An 18,750-nucleotide genomic window follows, 5' to 3' on the forward strand; every position below is an offset into this window, starting at 1 on the left:
TTTGTCTGCTACAGAATATATCTGCTCTATGAATCATGTACCCTGCTGTGTTCTCTTTTGAGTAAAAAATAAATAAAATCAAATCAAAAGGGAGAAATTGACGTTTATATTTATTTAGACTTTTTAGCTTCATGGTGGCCCCAACGAAAATGCCAAATACTGATAGCATCAGTTTCATGGTTCTTCCGTAGATAATAGCAAATGCTTTAATGTACCTTATCAGCAGTACAACTAGAGCAGAGGCATGAGTCAGCAAACAGCCAAAGCAACATGGTTTACATAGCAGTATCTATTTGAACATCTATTCAAACATTTGCCTGCATAAGCTGCTGGTTATAGCAGAGTAAGAAAGGTGAGCTGAACAAAGAGCGTATTGAACTGAGCGAGAGTTTGTTCCATTTTTCATGAATTTAACATTTGTTTGGGGTAGAATGTGCTGTATTATCTTTAAAATCTACACAATCTCTCTTTAAAAAGTTAATGTAATGTGCAATGTAATTGTTACTACTTAAGGTTAATATTGGCGACTGCATGAAAGTATGAAAAAAACAATTACCTTAGAAAACAATATATAGACAGCTCTTTATGAAAAATATATGTATTCTTTCCCATCATATACTTTGAAACAGCTTGAATCCGATGGATATAGATTTGTGTATGCCTGTTTTTTTCCGTGTTCCATTGGTTCCCAAAGCCGGAGGTTATATCTGTCCCATCTGTTAACAATATTTTTCAAACTGTGTCTATTTCAGGTACAGTCATACAGTGACTCATTCCTCCCATGTAATTAAGCTTCTGGCTGACCAACAGCCGCCCTGCAGATTGCACAGTAAATGAAACGTGCAGAGAGGGGAGGCCGCTTCAGGGAAATCCTTCTAAAGACGGGGATATCCCCATACCAAGGAAACCCTCCATATAGCCTTCCTGTGCTCCATGTCGCCATCCCATAACGACAATATGTGCCTCTGGAAACTATTACATCTTCCAACTGCTTTCCATTCGGGGGATCGGGGTCTTTCCACTCTTTTTTTTGTTTTTTTTCCCTATGCCACACCACTGTAGCTGTTTACGATTTTAATTCATTCCAAATGTTAGGGAAAAAGCGCCAGTCACTGCTTTACTGTTTTATCCTGCTGTGCTTGTTGTCACTTCTATAATTTGCAAAACACACTTAAGTTCATGAACATCTGTTTCATCGCACCCAGACCACACTTAAACACACCCAAAGAGACAGTGAAAGGGAAAGTGGGAAGAAACAAAGCCAGAGGGAAAGAGAGAGGAGGCCAATTTTGAGAGTTGGTAAATATCACGTATGTGCACCAGCAGCAGCACATGTGTACGAAAATGCAAAAATGACAATATGCTGCCACCTCAGCGTGTCTCAGAGGCTGCTCATGTCTGCTGATGGAGGAATTTGTCTGTCTGGCAACCATATGTTGGCATGTGAGGAAGTCAGCCAGGAGGCCATCCACTGACCTTTCCATTCGCCCCCCTCCCTGTGCTCTCATTTAGGGCGCGATAGCCATGGAAACGCTTTGTGGGACAGTAAAACGCTGAATACTTAATGTGAATCAAGCCGTCGCCCTCATCGTAACTGTAAGAATTCTCACATTTTCCCTGTTTCCCAAGCTCATGACCTACATATTGTACTCTACACTGTCCAGTGTGTACATTCTGCACAATGTGAGTATTTGTGTGTATGTGAGTATATATGCACACACTGTACTGTATATGTCTCTATTTGACAAGACACTTCTCTCTGTGTTTGTGCGAACGTGGTTGTCATTGTGCATATGCATACTCCTCTGCTTTTGTATGTGTGCATCCATTTGTATTCTTTTTTTTTTTTTTTTACATGCATATATGTTGGTGTGTCTTCTTACTGGCTGCATGTGTAACTTCTTGATGCATAGGTTTAAGTCAGTAGGTCTTTTCTCTTGACCTTTGATCTGGGAGTGGCAGCTCATGCCCTGAGACTTTGTGGAAGAATGCAGAAGTTAACCGACTTTGGGCCTCCCGCCTTCCTTTTCTCCCCTCCCAAAACTCTCACTTCCCTCATGCTTGAAACTCTCACTTTTCCTTCTTCTCAGTTTTCATATGTATCGTCATATCCTGAATGAACTGTCTTTTTTCATTCATTTTAATTCTGGCTTCTTATGCACCCTTTGTCTCCTTTACTTCCCACCGACGGCCTAGTTGTTGCTCTTCTCTCCCATCGCGCTTTAACCACAGATTATATTTTACTGTTAATTTCATGTTGCTGCACCCTTTATCTTCCCATGGCCATCAATCTTTATAACCACCCTGTCTTTTTCTTCCTCTCTACCTTCCCCCTTCTTCAAATCCAGATCTTATGTGCAGTATTCTGAGTCCTCTAATCATTTTCTGTCTCTGTTTTCTTTTTCTCTCTCCCTCCCATTACCTCCCCTTCGTCTTCCATCTCCTCATGACCTTCCAGCTGCAGAGCCGTGCTCAGATCCTGTTCCGCACGCCTGTCTCCCCCACAGGAATGTGCTGTTTGCACATAAACATAACAAGAGGAGTGATAAGAACTTGTCTGCACAAGGACAACTTTCTGACCAGTAACTCAGTACTACCAGGGGAGCTGTAGAGGAAGGAAGATGAGATTAGTCATTCATTCTAGGTTTAAGTTTAGTAGGGGGGAATTCCTCATTGTTGTTTCAGTGATGCACCAGTATAAGAGGCCCAAAGGGGTTTTTTAAAACAAGCACCATATGCTTACTATTTTAAGAATATGTAATTAATTTGTTTTTAATGATCATATATTGAAACAGCATTACAATTGTTCTATTGCTCATTTGTGTGCAACAAAGTGATGAACCAACTGAAACAGTATTCATGTGGTATGATGTCATATGAGGGAGCACTGTTTGCTTTGACACTACACACAACCCTTACTCCTGAATTACTGACCATTGGTTTACTCAGTAATGCGTACAAGGGGATTTTTAGCTGGAACAAGCAGCAGCAACAGCTGGATGTAACTTCGTCATGGATGCCTGCGCCGATCTCCCATGAAATGATGGGTGTGAGCTGCACCGATCTCCATGGAAACAGGACGTCGCAGCTGACTCATTGACCAAAATGTGTAAACCTTCAACTTCCCTTAAAAATAGGAAATACTGCTCATTGCATTCCCAAATATCCAGTCTATTCTCTCGTAGATAGACTTAACATCCCCAGGATCTCTCTCCTCCAAATCCCCCAAATAAGGCATTACATAACGGTGTCAGATTACAAACACATGCAAGCCAGCCACACAATGGCTGCATTTTCTTTTGCCACTGTGCTGAGCAAACAGCTGGGCATCACCATATGAGGGAATATGAATGCACAGTAAGAACAATTATTACTTAAAATCAGCAACATCTGACTAGAATCATCCAGATGAATGTTTTACTTATGCAGCAGTTCTGGTTGGATCAAAACCTTTCTTAAAACACAACCTCATAATGCTCGCTCTTCAGTTACTCCTACATTTAAAGCCCAAGCTGCAGCAGAAGGGGGCAGTATAGTGCAGGTGTTTAGTGCACAGGTAGACAGGTGAGGAACATGCCTCTCTTTAATCTTTCCTAACCTTTGCACTCCTCTCCTCAAGAGTGAGTTTTACCTGTTGTTGTCCTTCATTGCATAATCTGCGTTATGTAGGCTTATCTGATGCGGGGTCATGTAGGGTGATGGTCCTATGCGTAAGTGTGTGTGGGGGAGAGAGAGAGAGAACGAGAGAGATCGAGAGACATCCAGTGGAGAGCAGAAAGTACCTCTGTGGGAATTTGAATGCCTGGGCGTGTGTGTCCGTGTGTGGGTGTGTGTGTATTTTCTCGGAACAGTGTTCTTATCAGCGGCAGGGGAGCCAGCAACATTAAAGGTGTTGTGACTGGTATCCAAAACAATGCCTTATAGAGAAAATAAACTATGCATTCCCACATGTTGAGGAAAAAAAGTATCCGACTGTTATCTCAACACAGCATACAGGCTGGGTAGGAAATAACAGGTCTGCACACTGCGCCCCTCCCTGTGCTTCTCAGCTACTATTTCATTTTCACCCATTTACATCTCTTTGTCTCTCTTTCGCCCTCCTTCTACCTTGCATTTCATTCAGTCTTTGTGTTGTCCAGAGGATAACAGCTTTTGCTCTTTGTGCTTAACTATCAGCAGCAGCTTTTCTCTATATCTGACCTCCAAGTATTTTCCCTGAGGCCACAACCCCTGTCGTTGTACCTGTCTACCTGGTTTAGGTTTTCCTGATGTATGCAGTTGTGCAGTGGGAGGAGGAGGGGGGGGGGGGTGACTGAACTCTGAACACTGGATCCAAAGAACAGAAAGCAGCTTTTTCCTGCTGTGCTGTTTTGCAGTGACCAACTAATCTTTGGGTATTGCGCTGGAGCAGCATGACACAACTTGGAAAAGAGAGGCAGCATGTACAGTAGCAGTCATAAGTTTGGACACACCTTCCCATTCACTTAAATGATAAAGCACGTCTAAAGTTTTGACTGCTACTGTACTTCCCATTTTTGGAGAAATATGTTATTAGCAGGTGGAGTCAGAGGAGGTGGAGTTTAACATTAGCAAATCATGTTAACTCCGCACAATTGGCCGTGAGACGAGTCACGTTTTCCCTTCAGTTCCTTTAAGGGAAAACTGGAAGAGCTGAGTCATAAAACAGAAATATACAGCATTATAAATATTAAACATGTTGAATTTCAAATATTTGTTAAAGGAGAAGAAATGTGCCATTTGGAGTTCACATTTGAGAATACACTCAAATTCCCACACACAATAATTTCCAATACATGTAAACATACATATATACAATCATATCAGAATGACCCTTCTTACGTACCTCCTCACAGGATGCCCATGTCATTAGAAAAACAATGCAAGGTTGGAGAATTGACGTCTTATCATCATCCTCAGGCTTGCTTCACAATTTCAGTCTTCACATATTGCTCTCCCATGCACAAAATCTGTGAGAAATGTCTTCCCTTACGCAAAGATAAAGAAAACACAAAAAGTGTGACCTTACACAGTCCTGTGTCAGTTTAGCCAATAGCCCCATCACGTTAATCCCCTTCAGAAACTTGAGTTTACTCGGCCAAAAGCGCTGACTAAACAGAGATAAGTCATAATATCTGCAGCTGGCTATCTAGAAATGTAAACTATAACCTAGGGAAAGAAAGAGAGAGCTAGACCTAGCATGAAGGTTTCGTTAGCTGACTAGCTAACGTTAGCTGAAATTGGTTGTATCCAAATAACGTATTAATGTATAGACATACGAGTGTCCATATCCTGAATGTGAACTTTTTTTTAATCTATAGTGGTGAAAAATTAATTATAAAAAAGAAAAGAAAAAAGTAGTTTGTAGCGTGAAGCTAACATTTATGTATTGTATGACTACTGTAACATTAATGTAGCAGTCAATTATTTTCGTCCTTATCAACAAAAAACATTGCACATAGAGATAAATAGGAATTAGGCTTAGATCCAAAGGAAAACAACCCCCCCCCCTCCCAACATTATATTATATCTAATATTGATTACTACATGTATTAATTGCAATTCACTCTAACACAGGCTCAAGTAAAATATCTTCGGAAGTTTTACTCTATCACAGTTGTTATAAACTCACTCAGATTCAGTCAGCAGCTGGTTGAAGATAATATTATTTCACTAGATAAAAAAGGGGAAAAAGTAGATTAGACGCTTTTGAGAAAATAATGTGGTTTGCAGTCCTAAAAGTCAGCCTTTGTGAGACACTATACTGTATATATGATGGTTCATTAATGTCAGAAATCTAATTATTTCATTTTGTGTAGGTCGGTGGTACGGCCCTGCATATTTTAGGTATCTCGTCCTTGACAAGCTTCAGCTGCTTGATAATGAACTAATAATTAGAGTTAGGTGTGTTAGAGAGGGGAGATACCTAAAACATGTAGCTCTGTCATTTATATGATACAATGTTGATTCTTGATTTTGAATCCTAAAGCAGTTGAGTTGGACAGTTAAAAGAGATTTACACACAGATTAACCAAACAGTTAGACATATGAACACTTTTCACCAACATTAAAAAACAAAAAAACAAAAAAGAAACATCTAACAGTCACACAAATCATGCATATCAAATCATATCCTCTGTATTCAGATCTCAGCAGCAGGACAGATTATAGATAGAATAATTCCTAGTTATTTAATCACACACTTATTTAGTCTGACTCACATTGCGCATGTGTGAACAATGGCTCTCATCTAGTGTATAACTACTTCTGTTGTCTCTATATGTTGTGCGGACTCGCATCTGTTCAACCTATAACAGTAGTTTGTCCAAGTGGTGTTGCCGTACGTACCTGTCCAAGACGGTGGATGACGACTTACGTGACTGCACATGTACAACTCAAACTGGGTCATATTGCATAATGACAAAATGTACTAAGCCATTAAAAAATAACGTTAGCATAGCTTAAGCACCTTAGCTGGCTAGTTGCATTAAGGGGATTTAGGTTTGCTCTTATTTGGACAAGCAGGTAGACGTAACATTTTATTAAAAACAAAACTAGGAAAAGGTAATGTATTTAGTGTGTGGTGTGGTGGGGGTTGTGTTATTTTGGATGGGGGGGGGGGGGGGTGTCTGACAAATAAATTGCTTATTGTTCTTATAAGTAAATCATCTGCACAAACACAACTGCAGCTGTAATACTTTGAATGCCAAGGAATGACAAAATATTTCCCAACCCTTTTGTCTCACGTCCAACTACTGCACTGATAAATTTCACCGGTACTGATAACACTGATGTCATTTGGCATGGCATTAAAGCCAGTTATCAAAAAGAAACAAGTAATACTGTCTTATATTCTCACAGTTTTACTCTGTGCCAAAAAGTGTTACACCACTCATGGTCTATGCACAGGGTGTGTATTTCTTGGGAACAAACCCCTTTTTCTAGAGAAAGTTGAAATGTAAAATTGTGTTAAGAAATTTTATGAGCTCATTGCTGGGTGTGAGGGTGTTAACGTACCCACTCTATCTATAATTGTTACTGTCAATAGAGGGGCCACAAAAGGTGTTAAATTATCAGCAGTGGTCATGTGATAGTTTACAGAGAGCCTACGAAAACAGTGCGCTGTCACACACACACACATAAACACTCTCCTTCCATTTCATTCATCAACATTGCATGGGTACTTTTATGAAATGGATCAAATTTAATGAATCAAATGAAATGAACGCAAACAGGATTGAATGTTAATCTGCAGGTCATCGGGTTTCTTTCAGTGTGGTTTGAATGTAAAGCCTCTTGCCTGATGAGCAGCATATGTTTTCAGGATGTAAAGGCAGGACAGCGAGTCATAAGGGTTAGATAATTGTGTTACGTAAGGATATCCACCCTCTCGAGCTGTCGCATATATCTTTTGGCCTTGAGTGCCCCCCCCCCCCCCAAAACAAAAACTTCATGTGGTGATGTTGACTCCACGAAGCCCAAAACAAAATTCCGCTCCCCTTCCACCACGTCACTCAACAAATTAACTAAATATCAACACAATAGAAACCTGTGGAGAGAGCGAGTGGAACAAATGTGTATGTCTGTACTGTCCTGCATGGGAGCACGGTTCAGTGAAAACAATAAGAAACACACACACACATATCAGACCATAGTCACTTTTGAGGACAATACATAGACTTGCATTCATTTCCTGGAGATTTACCCAAACCCTAACCTTAACCACTGACCCAAAAATCAGTTTTTCCCCAACTGGGGACACAGTTTTTGTTCCCAATTAACTGGTTTTAAGTCTGAAATTTGTCCCCAAAAGTAGCCTATGATAGACCCTAGACACACACACACACACATACACACACACATACACATGACAAATGTTAATCCAGTGTAACTCAATTCAAAATGCGATTTAAGCTGTTGGTCAGCCACCTTAAATCCACTAGCATCTCTCATCACATTCTTTAACAAAGGATAATCACTAGTGTGTGGGTGTGTTTCATTTTAACCTGCGTGACCGAACATGGCAGGTCACACACACACACACACACACACGCAAATGGCAGCGAAGTTATTATATATACATGTATGCGTTTGCATGTGTGTGCGTGTGGTTTAAGGTGGGACGGACTTCAAAGCCTGTTACGCCTGTTATGAAAAATAGATAACCACAGGTCAGTGCAAGCAGGTCTGAGCCCCCCCTCCCTCCCTCCCTCCCCCCGCATCCACCCAGATACTAAACACACGCACACAAAGACCACTCCCTGATGGGCCCTCTGACTGCGGGTCAGGCCACTCGCATAATTTGCTCCAAATGTCTGGCTGAATCATTGAACCAGGTGTTGATATCAGACTACAACTTGTAAGTTAATGCACATGTTGATTAAAGTGGAAAAACTTGGCATAAATGTTTTTATTTTGAAGGGCAGTCTGATAAATAAATTTGCTCATTGCACTTGCTTGTACATGGTTTGCACAAATACGACTGCAGCTTCAACCCTCCGCAGCCTGGTGTAAATCATGGTTATGTAACAACATGATAGGATACAGTAGGAGTGAGAGAATGTAGGGAAAGTAGAGCGGAACAGAGGTGTACAATGAAAAGAGTAAGTGACAGCATGAAGTAGATTTTACTCAAATGAAACAGTAAGATTTTAAAGTAAGTAGTTTTTAAGCTGCTTAATTTCTTAATAAAGCAAATAAGTAGAAAGTACTCATCTTCCCAATTATACACTGACTCAGCAGTATTTTTCATCATGGGACAAAACATGAATATGAGTGCAGTCCAGTACACACAGGCATCCAACAAAAAAAAAGAGACTCAACATTGACCATAAAGGAGAAGGTGCTCTGCTAGGTGCCTCAAAGGGGAGTTCCCTTTTCCACTTCACCTGTGGCTATATGTTTCCAACTCTTTGACCCCCCGAAGATGAAAAGGTCATGTGGCAAGTCTGCTCTGGTTAAAGCAGCTCCTTTTCAGCCAGTTTCTGAAAGCAGGATTATGGGTTGTGGATAGAAGACGAGTGAGGAATTGGACACTTAACATTCTTGCCTGAAACCCATAAATCTGGCTATCGTCTCACACTGGAGCTCTTGTTTGTGGAAGCTCGCTTTCTTCTTTTTTTTTTTTTTATTGCACTTTCTCTTCATTCCACTCTCACTGCTTATCCCATAATCCATTCCTATATTCTCTACCTCTCTGTTTGCATGTGAGACACTTTATTAGGCGTTTTCTCTGTCTCCCTGATTTCACTCTCTGGCCTTGCAGTTGTTTGCCCTGCTTATACAGTGCTCTGTGGCACCCCCTTTTGCTTGTTATACATTGCTGCTTAAAACTTCCTGTCTTCAAAGTAAACATTTATATTCTGGGAAATTTAATTATTACCTTTTATTGCCGCGAATCAGATGAGAAGATAGATACCGCTCACAAATGTGTCACAAGAGGGTTAGCTTAGCAAAATGTTGAACTATTCCTTTAATTTTATTTTCCACAAAGCCACTAAATGAATGCAAAGTGATGGGAACATGTTTTTTTCTCCCTTAATAAATCGAAGAGATGTTTACACTTTCCCAGCCGTCTATTCCCGCCCATCCTGTTGCCATGCCACCCTCAGCCATCCATCCTGCAAAACTTCTCTTTCTCTATCTGCACGCCTCCACCCTCCCGCAGTCACTCCCTTACATCCCTAATGACTCGTGCTCCCGTTTCTCGTCTTCCTTTGCTACGTGTGCCCATTTTGCCGCATTCCAATCCTATTCTATCATACCTGCTTTTCACACGAGCTCTGCAGTCTGTAAACTTTCCCCCCTCTGCAGTAAACCAAGTTTTGGACAAAGGCTCTTTTGGTGTTATTCTGGACTCTATGGCCTGTTCCCGGCAACTGCACAGAGAGAAAGGGCATAAAAAAGTGTTGATAATTGCTTATAAACTTCTTTTATTTGTGCATTCAGCAGATTTGTTTTTCAAGGATTTTTAGCATGCTCATTGCACTCATTTTGTAAAGTCTATTGGTTGAGAATGTTTAGCTTGTGGGCATATTTGCTTTGGCTTTATAAAGCATCAGAGTCAAAGCATCAAAGTCTGCAAACTCTGCTCAGAGACCAAGCAAGGAAGCTTATCCGCTCCACATACTGTATTGTAGACCTTTATGAGTCATTCGTGGTCAGGACTGCACAGATCCAGATTTGAGACTCAGATTTAGAGATGATTTTCTTTTTTTTTTTCTCTGCCACTTCATTTTTTCTCTTCCTCACCAAAGACTAGCCATGAGGGAGTGAGTCATATCAGCTTTATTTCCCTTTCGTGAGTGCCTCCTGTTTGGCTACACTATTGTATTTCTCGTTTATTGTTCTCCTTTCACCGTGCCAACGTACAATTTTGCTTATTTTGGAAGGCGTTAAGACGCTAAGTGCATAAACCACAATTCCAGTTATGTTTTTGAGGATGAATGCTGTGCTCGAGATGCCAACATCCAGGTTTTTATGCTTGGGAAAGTCTTGCAAATACAGGATGAGAAGTTTGAACAAGGATGCCTGGGACCACAGGACTCAAAGAATGAATTCACAATGCTTCACAGTGAGCATCAAAGACCAAATATCAGTTGTTGGATACAGCTAATGTTCCACCAATCATAAAAACATATAGGCTATCAGTGTCATGTATCTTATTGTATCACTGCCAAAGTGACACACCTTGACATGAGTACAATAGCGATTAGTTTACCCAATACCTCCCTATTTGTTAATTCTCCAACCATCTGTCTCCAAATACCCATTGGGAATCCAGCTCTAATCCCGATGTCCCAAATTTTTCCCAACTTTCATCATATAGTCCATAGATTTGCCACATAAACATGATAAATTCCTCACACTGCAGCAACAAAACCCACCCCAAACTCCTCTAAAAGCTCTATCTAGTTTAAAATAATTTGCTTCATACAGATGCTCATTATGAGGCACATGTCTAAAATGAAGTCTTACTCTTTTATGTTTGCCCTTGCTGCATTTCCAAAGTGGAGCTTTGTTCTTTTATGGCAAACAGAGAAGGAGCCCTACTTGACCCTGTTGGCATTTTTCTCATAACTCTGTTATCCTCTGTCTCAGTGAGGAGGATTTTTTAGAAACTCGGCCTGAGCAACCCAACACTTAACTGTTATTTTCATACACACACACACACACACACACAGTCACAATGGAACATCTTACCAGTTTTTCCTCCGTACACCATTGTGTTATGTCCGCCCCCCCGACATACAGAACGGGGAATACAAGGATCGCTGATAGATGTGCTGGAGCGTTGATCTGAGGAATGTCATGCCATGAGCAATCATGATCATAAATCATTAGATAAGAAGCACTGAAATAAGTGAAATAAGAAAAGAGAAGTGGTTCCAACAAAATAAAAATGATATTAGTGGTTGTGAAGTCTGATGATATATTTCTTTTTTTTCTGAAATAGAATCACTTTGAAAATGTAGAATACTTACTGTCAAAGAAATAGTTCAAAAATGTGCTATTTCCAAAAATGTTGAACTGTTCCTTTAGTGCAACCAACAACTGCTTGATTTTAAACATAATAATAGTTTAGAATTATAAACAAAGAGATTTAAATCATGATTTATTTATACAATAAATCCAACATATTAAAATCACAGGTGATTCAAATAAACCCACTAATGGTGTCTCCTGCACTTCAAATAATATCACTTTCCTTACTACCGTACACAAAGCCATAATACAAAGTACGAAAGATTAGATATGGTCCAAATGATTATATAACTCTGTTCTCTCCCATGTCACTCACACTAAGTGGCCTCCATTTACCCTTTAAACCCAAATTACCCCACATTACACCAACATGAAGGTGGACCTCACTCATCAGTCACACATTAGGGTGGGCACAAGTCAAACACTGCAATCAGGCTTTTGTATATCATACATTTTTGTTTGAGTTTAAACACGGACACACCCAGACACATATAAAGGCCAAAGCAAACAAGACCCGAGCTGGGACATATATATGCTACATACCACTATAGATTAGATTTTATTTCATGAGAAGAGAGAACACACTCAGTTTTGGGAATTTCTGTTCACCAACTAAAATAGTTCATCTATGACAGGACGCACCCAGCTTTTCCAAGATCACACAGTGATAAAAAGTAGGTAAAAACATGTTGTGGGACTGAGAGTGCACATGAGCTGCTCCACTCTGCACACTACTAATCTGCTGGCTGAAGGCTGTCTGCAGTATAGTGTTACACAAAAATGCCTTAGTTAGTGGTATATCCTTGTGTCATAAAATTCAACATTATGGCTGAATGGCATATAGAGTCTACAGTAAAAGAGGGACACAGGGATGTGAGTGGTAAAGTAATAAAAAGTAATTAAACAGTGACACAGGCAGGATAACATACAATGCAAACAGTGGTATCCCTGTTCCTCTGCAACTCATACTTCAAAGTGAAATATGCTGACGTGACGTCAATCATAGTAATGTGGAGCGAGCGAGGCGGAGTTACGGCAGAGGAGACAGAGGCATGTCACTTCTTGTATTTGAGCGTCCAAAGAGTTGATCTCCATAGCAACATAGTGTAATAGCTCTTTTTATCTGTGTGTTGGCTGCAGCAGATAGGGACGAAAACAAATGGTTTCCAGGGGAAAAAAGCTGACAAACAAACATGTCATGAGGTTGAATGGCTTGAAGGTCATATGTAATTGCTATATGTATGTAATTATGTATGTATATACAAAATTACACACACACACACACACACATATATATATAAAGCAGTCGTCACACACAGACACGCTGAGTTAAACAAATATTAACAGAAATATAAGTAAATAAAAGTAACTCAGTATCAGTTCCTCTTTGCTATGATTGTCTCTGTTACTTATGTTTGTGTTGTGGTTGACTTGAGTAGTAATGTAAGTGCTGCAAACCAGCCTGTATGATCTGATGTCATAGTTGTTCATTTTGAACTGAACTGAGGAATTTATATATTTCAAGTCCATATAAAAGTTAAAAGGTAGCGCAGATGCCTTTTAGATGTCCGTGATGATCATCCAATCTTTTCATGTTCTCACAATAGTGAGTGTGATACTAGTTTTAAGTGTTGAATTTCACTGTTGCTAATGGCATCCAGCGGCATACAGGACTTCTCTATACTTCTAGTAAAGTGGATTATGTAATGTCATTTTCTGTTTTAAAAGGAGAAACAAGCTTTGTTCCATTTTAAGAATCCAGTTTGAATTTTTAGCCTCACTTTCTGCATGGCTCTAGGGATATCAATCCAACACTGGTCCATACTAAAATATGTGATCTGATGAGGAGCCATGAAAGTTTGTATATTATCATGATAATCCCCTGACTTTTCCTCCACTGCCACCATGACGTTATCATTTTTGTTTTTCTTCATAAACTACTGAATGTATAGGACAGATATTCATGCAGGATGAATCTTGAACACTTGGATTTCTTGATTTCACATGTGTTGCCATCATCAGGTCAAATTTCATTCTGATCTATTTGATCAATACATTGGTTCCAATCAGTTTCTGCTATACTTTGTGTACAGTGGTGATTAGCAAATGTTAGCATAATATGCTAAGTCTTAATGGGGACTCACTAAATATCCGCATGTTAGCATTGTCATAGTGAGCATGTTAACATGGCATTAGCATTTAGCTTTAGCACTGCTGGCCTTAAGAACAGCCTCACAGAGCTGCTATAGTGTGGCTGATTCTGAGTCTTAGTGTTGACTTTTTGTTTTATGGCACAATCAGCTATTTTACTAAACTCCAACTTGTACAATACTGTATCAATTAGATTTCCATGGAATGCATGAATTTTAGAAGGAACATTAATGTTGTGCTCTTCTTTTTGAAGTTTAGAACAAGCTTTAAATTGATAAAAGATGTCTGTAGGCCATTAAAAGTAGACTGTAACCTAAAGAAGATCTGGTTTACTTTAGAGCTGACTGTGTACACGACTGTATTATCAGCATAAAAATAATGTGCTAAATTGGGAAATAAATATGATTTATGCGTAGATTAAATAAAAGGAGCCTGACACTGATCCTTCTGGTGGATGTTATTTGAAACCTTTGGCAACATCAGTCTGAACTCAGATTTCATGATTCAACATGGCCGTGTTCAGCTACATGTGTTATGTATATGTTAGTGTGTGTTTGTGTGTGAGAGGTGGCACGCATACTGACTCACAAACCAGATTATCTGAATTGGACAAACATTCGAGTGTACTTAAAGGTGTTACTTCAAAATGACTATGAAACCACTACTGTCAGACAAGTTCACCTTCCACACAAAGCCACACCTCAGCCCATCTTTCCGTTCCTCTCCACCTGCTGTGTGTCACTGACATATAGATTATAGTTCTCCTTATCAGTCCACAAAAAGCCTCAACACATTTTATCTGCAGACATGTCATTGTAGCTGTTTTTACGATCACCATAAAGACACGATAAGGTTTTTTTTAATGATTGATCTCTCACAAATATCAGTAAACAGGGTGGTTGAGAGTGTAAAAACAGCTGTAGCAGTTATGAGCAGATGTAATTATATATAGTCAAACACATAATTTATTCAGACACATGTTTGCAGAGGGAAAGAAAGAAACAGACACACACTATCCTCATAAAGTAACATCATACATGCCAGTCTTACATCTATAGGTTTCACCAAACCTCTAAAACATTTTCTCATTCACCCGTGACGCGATGACAAGCTAAACTGGGAGTTTTTACCCGTCTGATAAATACCATTCATTGAGGTAAGTGTCACTTATCTTTACCAGGTACTAAAATTCTCCTCTGAACATTCCCACTGCTAAACCCAAAACACTCTTTTCCAGGCGTGACTCCAATGTTTTTCCTGTTACTTTTTTTTTCCACCACTGAGCTTTTTGGATGTAAAGCGCTAGCATTTTGAAACACACTGTTGGTATTGTTCTGAGGCTCCATGGGGATGGTTGCATTTCAGTTAACGATGCAAAGGAGAGTTGCACTTTTACTACCTAAATGTGACATATATTAGATTTACAGTACGCCAAGGGGGGCAATAGAGTGAGAGAAAGGGATTTCTCAGCTACTTGTCTCACTCCATGTATTGTTCATTATTGTGCAAATCTACCTTACATAATTTATTGTATAATCCATTATAGTATTTAATGTCTGCACTAGGAGTTATGTGTTGTATCTCCAGCAGCACTGCAATTACTCCAGCGGTACAGTTGAACTTAACATATTTTAATTTCTTGATCAAACATTTGATTATTGAAGAATGTAAATTTCAAGCTAAAAACCAGTCTGAAATTGCCTATTTCATTGGCTTTGGGGGGAGAAATAATGTCAAACTGCCATATTTGTCTACCTTCTCCAGGATCGATAACACCCTAAGTGATAAGAGTGGCAGATTTACCACTTCAAGTTCTTTGTATTAGTGATGTAAATAGGCCAGTCACAGTAATTATCAGCTTATCATACAATAATGTAATTATCATCATCATCATGTCTATATATCAACTTATCACATATTAAGTACATGGACATTACCTTTTTGACCTCAATATTGCCACACTTCACATTATATTATATTACAGTTCATTCATTCAGTCACATTGGCTAAGAAAGAAGTTGCCACCATTCCTCATTGTGCACTGTCCTGGCCCATAATGGCAATCAGTGCCCACTCTCCAATCCAATTACTATGCTGTTATATTATCATTATATCAGTGGTATACAATGATTTTCAAATGACAATAATATTGTTTATCGCGATTATTTCTGAGACAATATATCGCCCAACAAGAGTAGTTGTCATGACAGGCCTACTGTAGATGTAAACTCATCTCAAATCCAGTTCAGAGCATAATTGCTAATGTGACCCTAATGTTAACTGTGATGTAATGGTTGGTCTGGCGTTAAACCAGAGGGGTTCTGATGGCTACAGGTCACAATCTGCATGTATTCATTGGCAGAAGTCATACAAAGTCAAAGCTTTTGCATACTACTTTGTTTAGAAGCGAGTTGCTGCAGCAGCGATGGTGGCTTGCTTCCTTAAAACTAAATACATTAGTTTATATGGTTTTGCCAGATTGTTTCTGAGCACACACAATAACCATCTCTTCAATCCAGTATTTTAAGAGTTGAAGTTCCTTGACCACATTAGACCACATATTTTAATGGTTACTATGCAGAGTACAACGTTAAAACCTTTAAGTGCAACTAAAACACACAACTCCTAAGAATCCCTGCTCCATAAGCCTTTGTGGAGAATGAGCTCCAGTAGAAAAGTATTAGTCAGCCTTTTGCCAAGTTGCATAACACCCAGCCAGCTCTTATTTTAAGCATTTCTGGTTTCACTTAACCGCTAAAAGAAACCTTCATATAGACAAACCACACGCCCTGTACTACTACCTCCAGGGAAGAATAAGACGCACAATTGCATTCTGTCTTGTTTAAAGATTATAGCCTGAGGGACATCTTAGAGTGACTCTTTACTCCCGTCTGGGTGATACAAAAAACAGATCATCCATCGCTGTTTGCTTTAATCATCGAAAATCTTCATGTTTGACTTACAAATCTATTTATTACACGCTGGTAATTGAAACCACACGCAAGTTAAAACAAGGGAGGCTATTGTAAGTGGTATTTTGATTGGAAGCAGATATGACTGGTGCGATTTTCTGCACTTAAACTCAGGTAAAAAACTCTAAATTGGCTCTGCAAACAAAACACACAAATTCATAGACTTCCTTTTCCCGTTTTACGCTTTTTACCGGTGTTTATTTTTCTTTGCATTGTTCTACAACCGGAGAGTACTGTTTGCTTTATCACACAGGCATTCCAACCAAATAAAGTGCCAAAGGAACACTTACAATATGAACTTCAGAATCTGTTTTACATGAGGAGTATGTCAGTGAATAAGTCTCCCTGTCCTGTCTCCTGCCAGGAATACTACACACTCATGCTGCTGTGTTTCCACACACAACTACACTCCATACGTAATTACACCTTGTATGGTTCCCTGTATCTTTGTATCCATGGCAACCACACTCAAACTATTTCCATTGCAGTCGCATATACATCTGGCAAAGTCATCAAGCGGCTGTGGTAAACCCCGTTACCATGGTGACCGTGGGTGTGATGAGGTCTAGTGTGACAAGGGCGGTGGGCGGAGGAAGAAGCTGTTACAGGGGGATCACATAAGGATACACACACACACACACACGTAGAAACATGAGAGGAACATGTGGTGTGTGTTGATAGTAACAGAGAGGACGGATAAAACACACATGTGGTTAATCTAAGTAAGAGAAAAGGTTGCCCTCATACACCAACACACACACCAACACACACACACAACACACTACAAATACAGTCTTTGTTTTATAAAGCAGGAAATGAGAGAGCAACGCAAAATCAAATGAGGAACCCAACTTTTTGCGGGCACTGGTAAACCGGGCGCAGATCCACTGAGCTGAGTAGTACCAGGTTTTTCCATGGAACATGTCAGTTTTCCTCCTCCTTTTTTCCTCCTTCTGTTTTCAATCCATGCTGTATTTTATTCCTTCAAACTGCTGTGAAGGGACCTCTACATATCAGACATGAGTTGGTGCTGTAGTAGAAAAAGCACTGCATAGCTGGTCGGTAAGTCATCATGTAGTCACCATCACTGTACAAAATTGTTTTCCTTGTGATTTTCCTAAACAGTTTTACTCTGAGTGGGGAAAAGGCCTACACAAAGTTAAACAGAGATTTTAAAATCTAATTACTTTGTCAGTGAGATGGGATTCCTGGGGCACCTGAGAGTGAATTTCTCCAAGAGCCAGACAACAAAGTCCCAGTACCCCTGTCACTATCGAGGCATCAACACCACCACCCTCCAATTAATGTTAATAACGTTAGCTGTTCATATTTGTATCCTTTAACTTTAATATCCCGTGCTCCAGGAACCACGCCCACCAACAAAACACATCCAAACAGCACTACATCTCTTTCAACAGTATAATAAGGTAATAATATACTGTTCCAAATCACATGTGATCCTTTACTGACACTGATTAAAACAAATACGTTATTTACCATTGCATGTGGATTGAGATCATTTGATTTTAACCAAAATAATATATATTCGGTAATCAGTATCATAAGGAAGTGACTAATGCAACTTGCAAAAGAATCCCTGATGTCTGATCGTAAACGTTCTATAACTGGACTGTTCACATCAAAGCCACGCACATTCATGCGATAAACGTTTCCATAGCGACAGTGCACTGGCGTACCCCACTAATGATGTGTTGATAGGCCGTATTAAGCTACATTTGTTTGTTTTTGATAACCTACGAGCTACGTTACCATCCATGAACACATTAAACGTTACTATCTTTTGGCTGGTGACTGGTGTTTTGTTTGTTAACATTAGCTAACTTGACTTTTAACATTAGCTTAATGTAAATGAAAAAGAACTAGATGTAATTTAACGGACATACCAGGAACACTTGCAGTTGAACAAAGGGCATTATTTTTATTGTATTGCAGTATGTTTTTGAGGTACAATTATAAAGTTAATGCTGTTCTTCGAAAACTGCAATTTGACAAGGTAGGTCTTTAGAGACCCCCAGTAATGTCCTCAGACACAATGCAATTAACCAGTTCACACTACTACTGTTGTCTTTGCAAACAAACAGCGTCTCATTGTGAATCATTGACC

The sequence above is a fragment of the Scomber japonicus genome, chromosome 4 (assembly GCF_027409825.1).
Source record: "Scomber japonicus isolate fScoJap1 chromosome 4, fScoJap1.pri, whole genome shotgun sequence".
NCBI classification, from domain to species: Eukaryota; Metazoa; Chordata; class Actinopteri; order Scombriformes; family Scombridae; genus Scomber; species Scomber japonicus.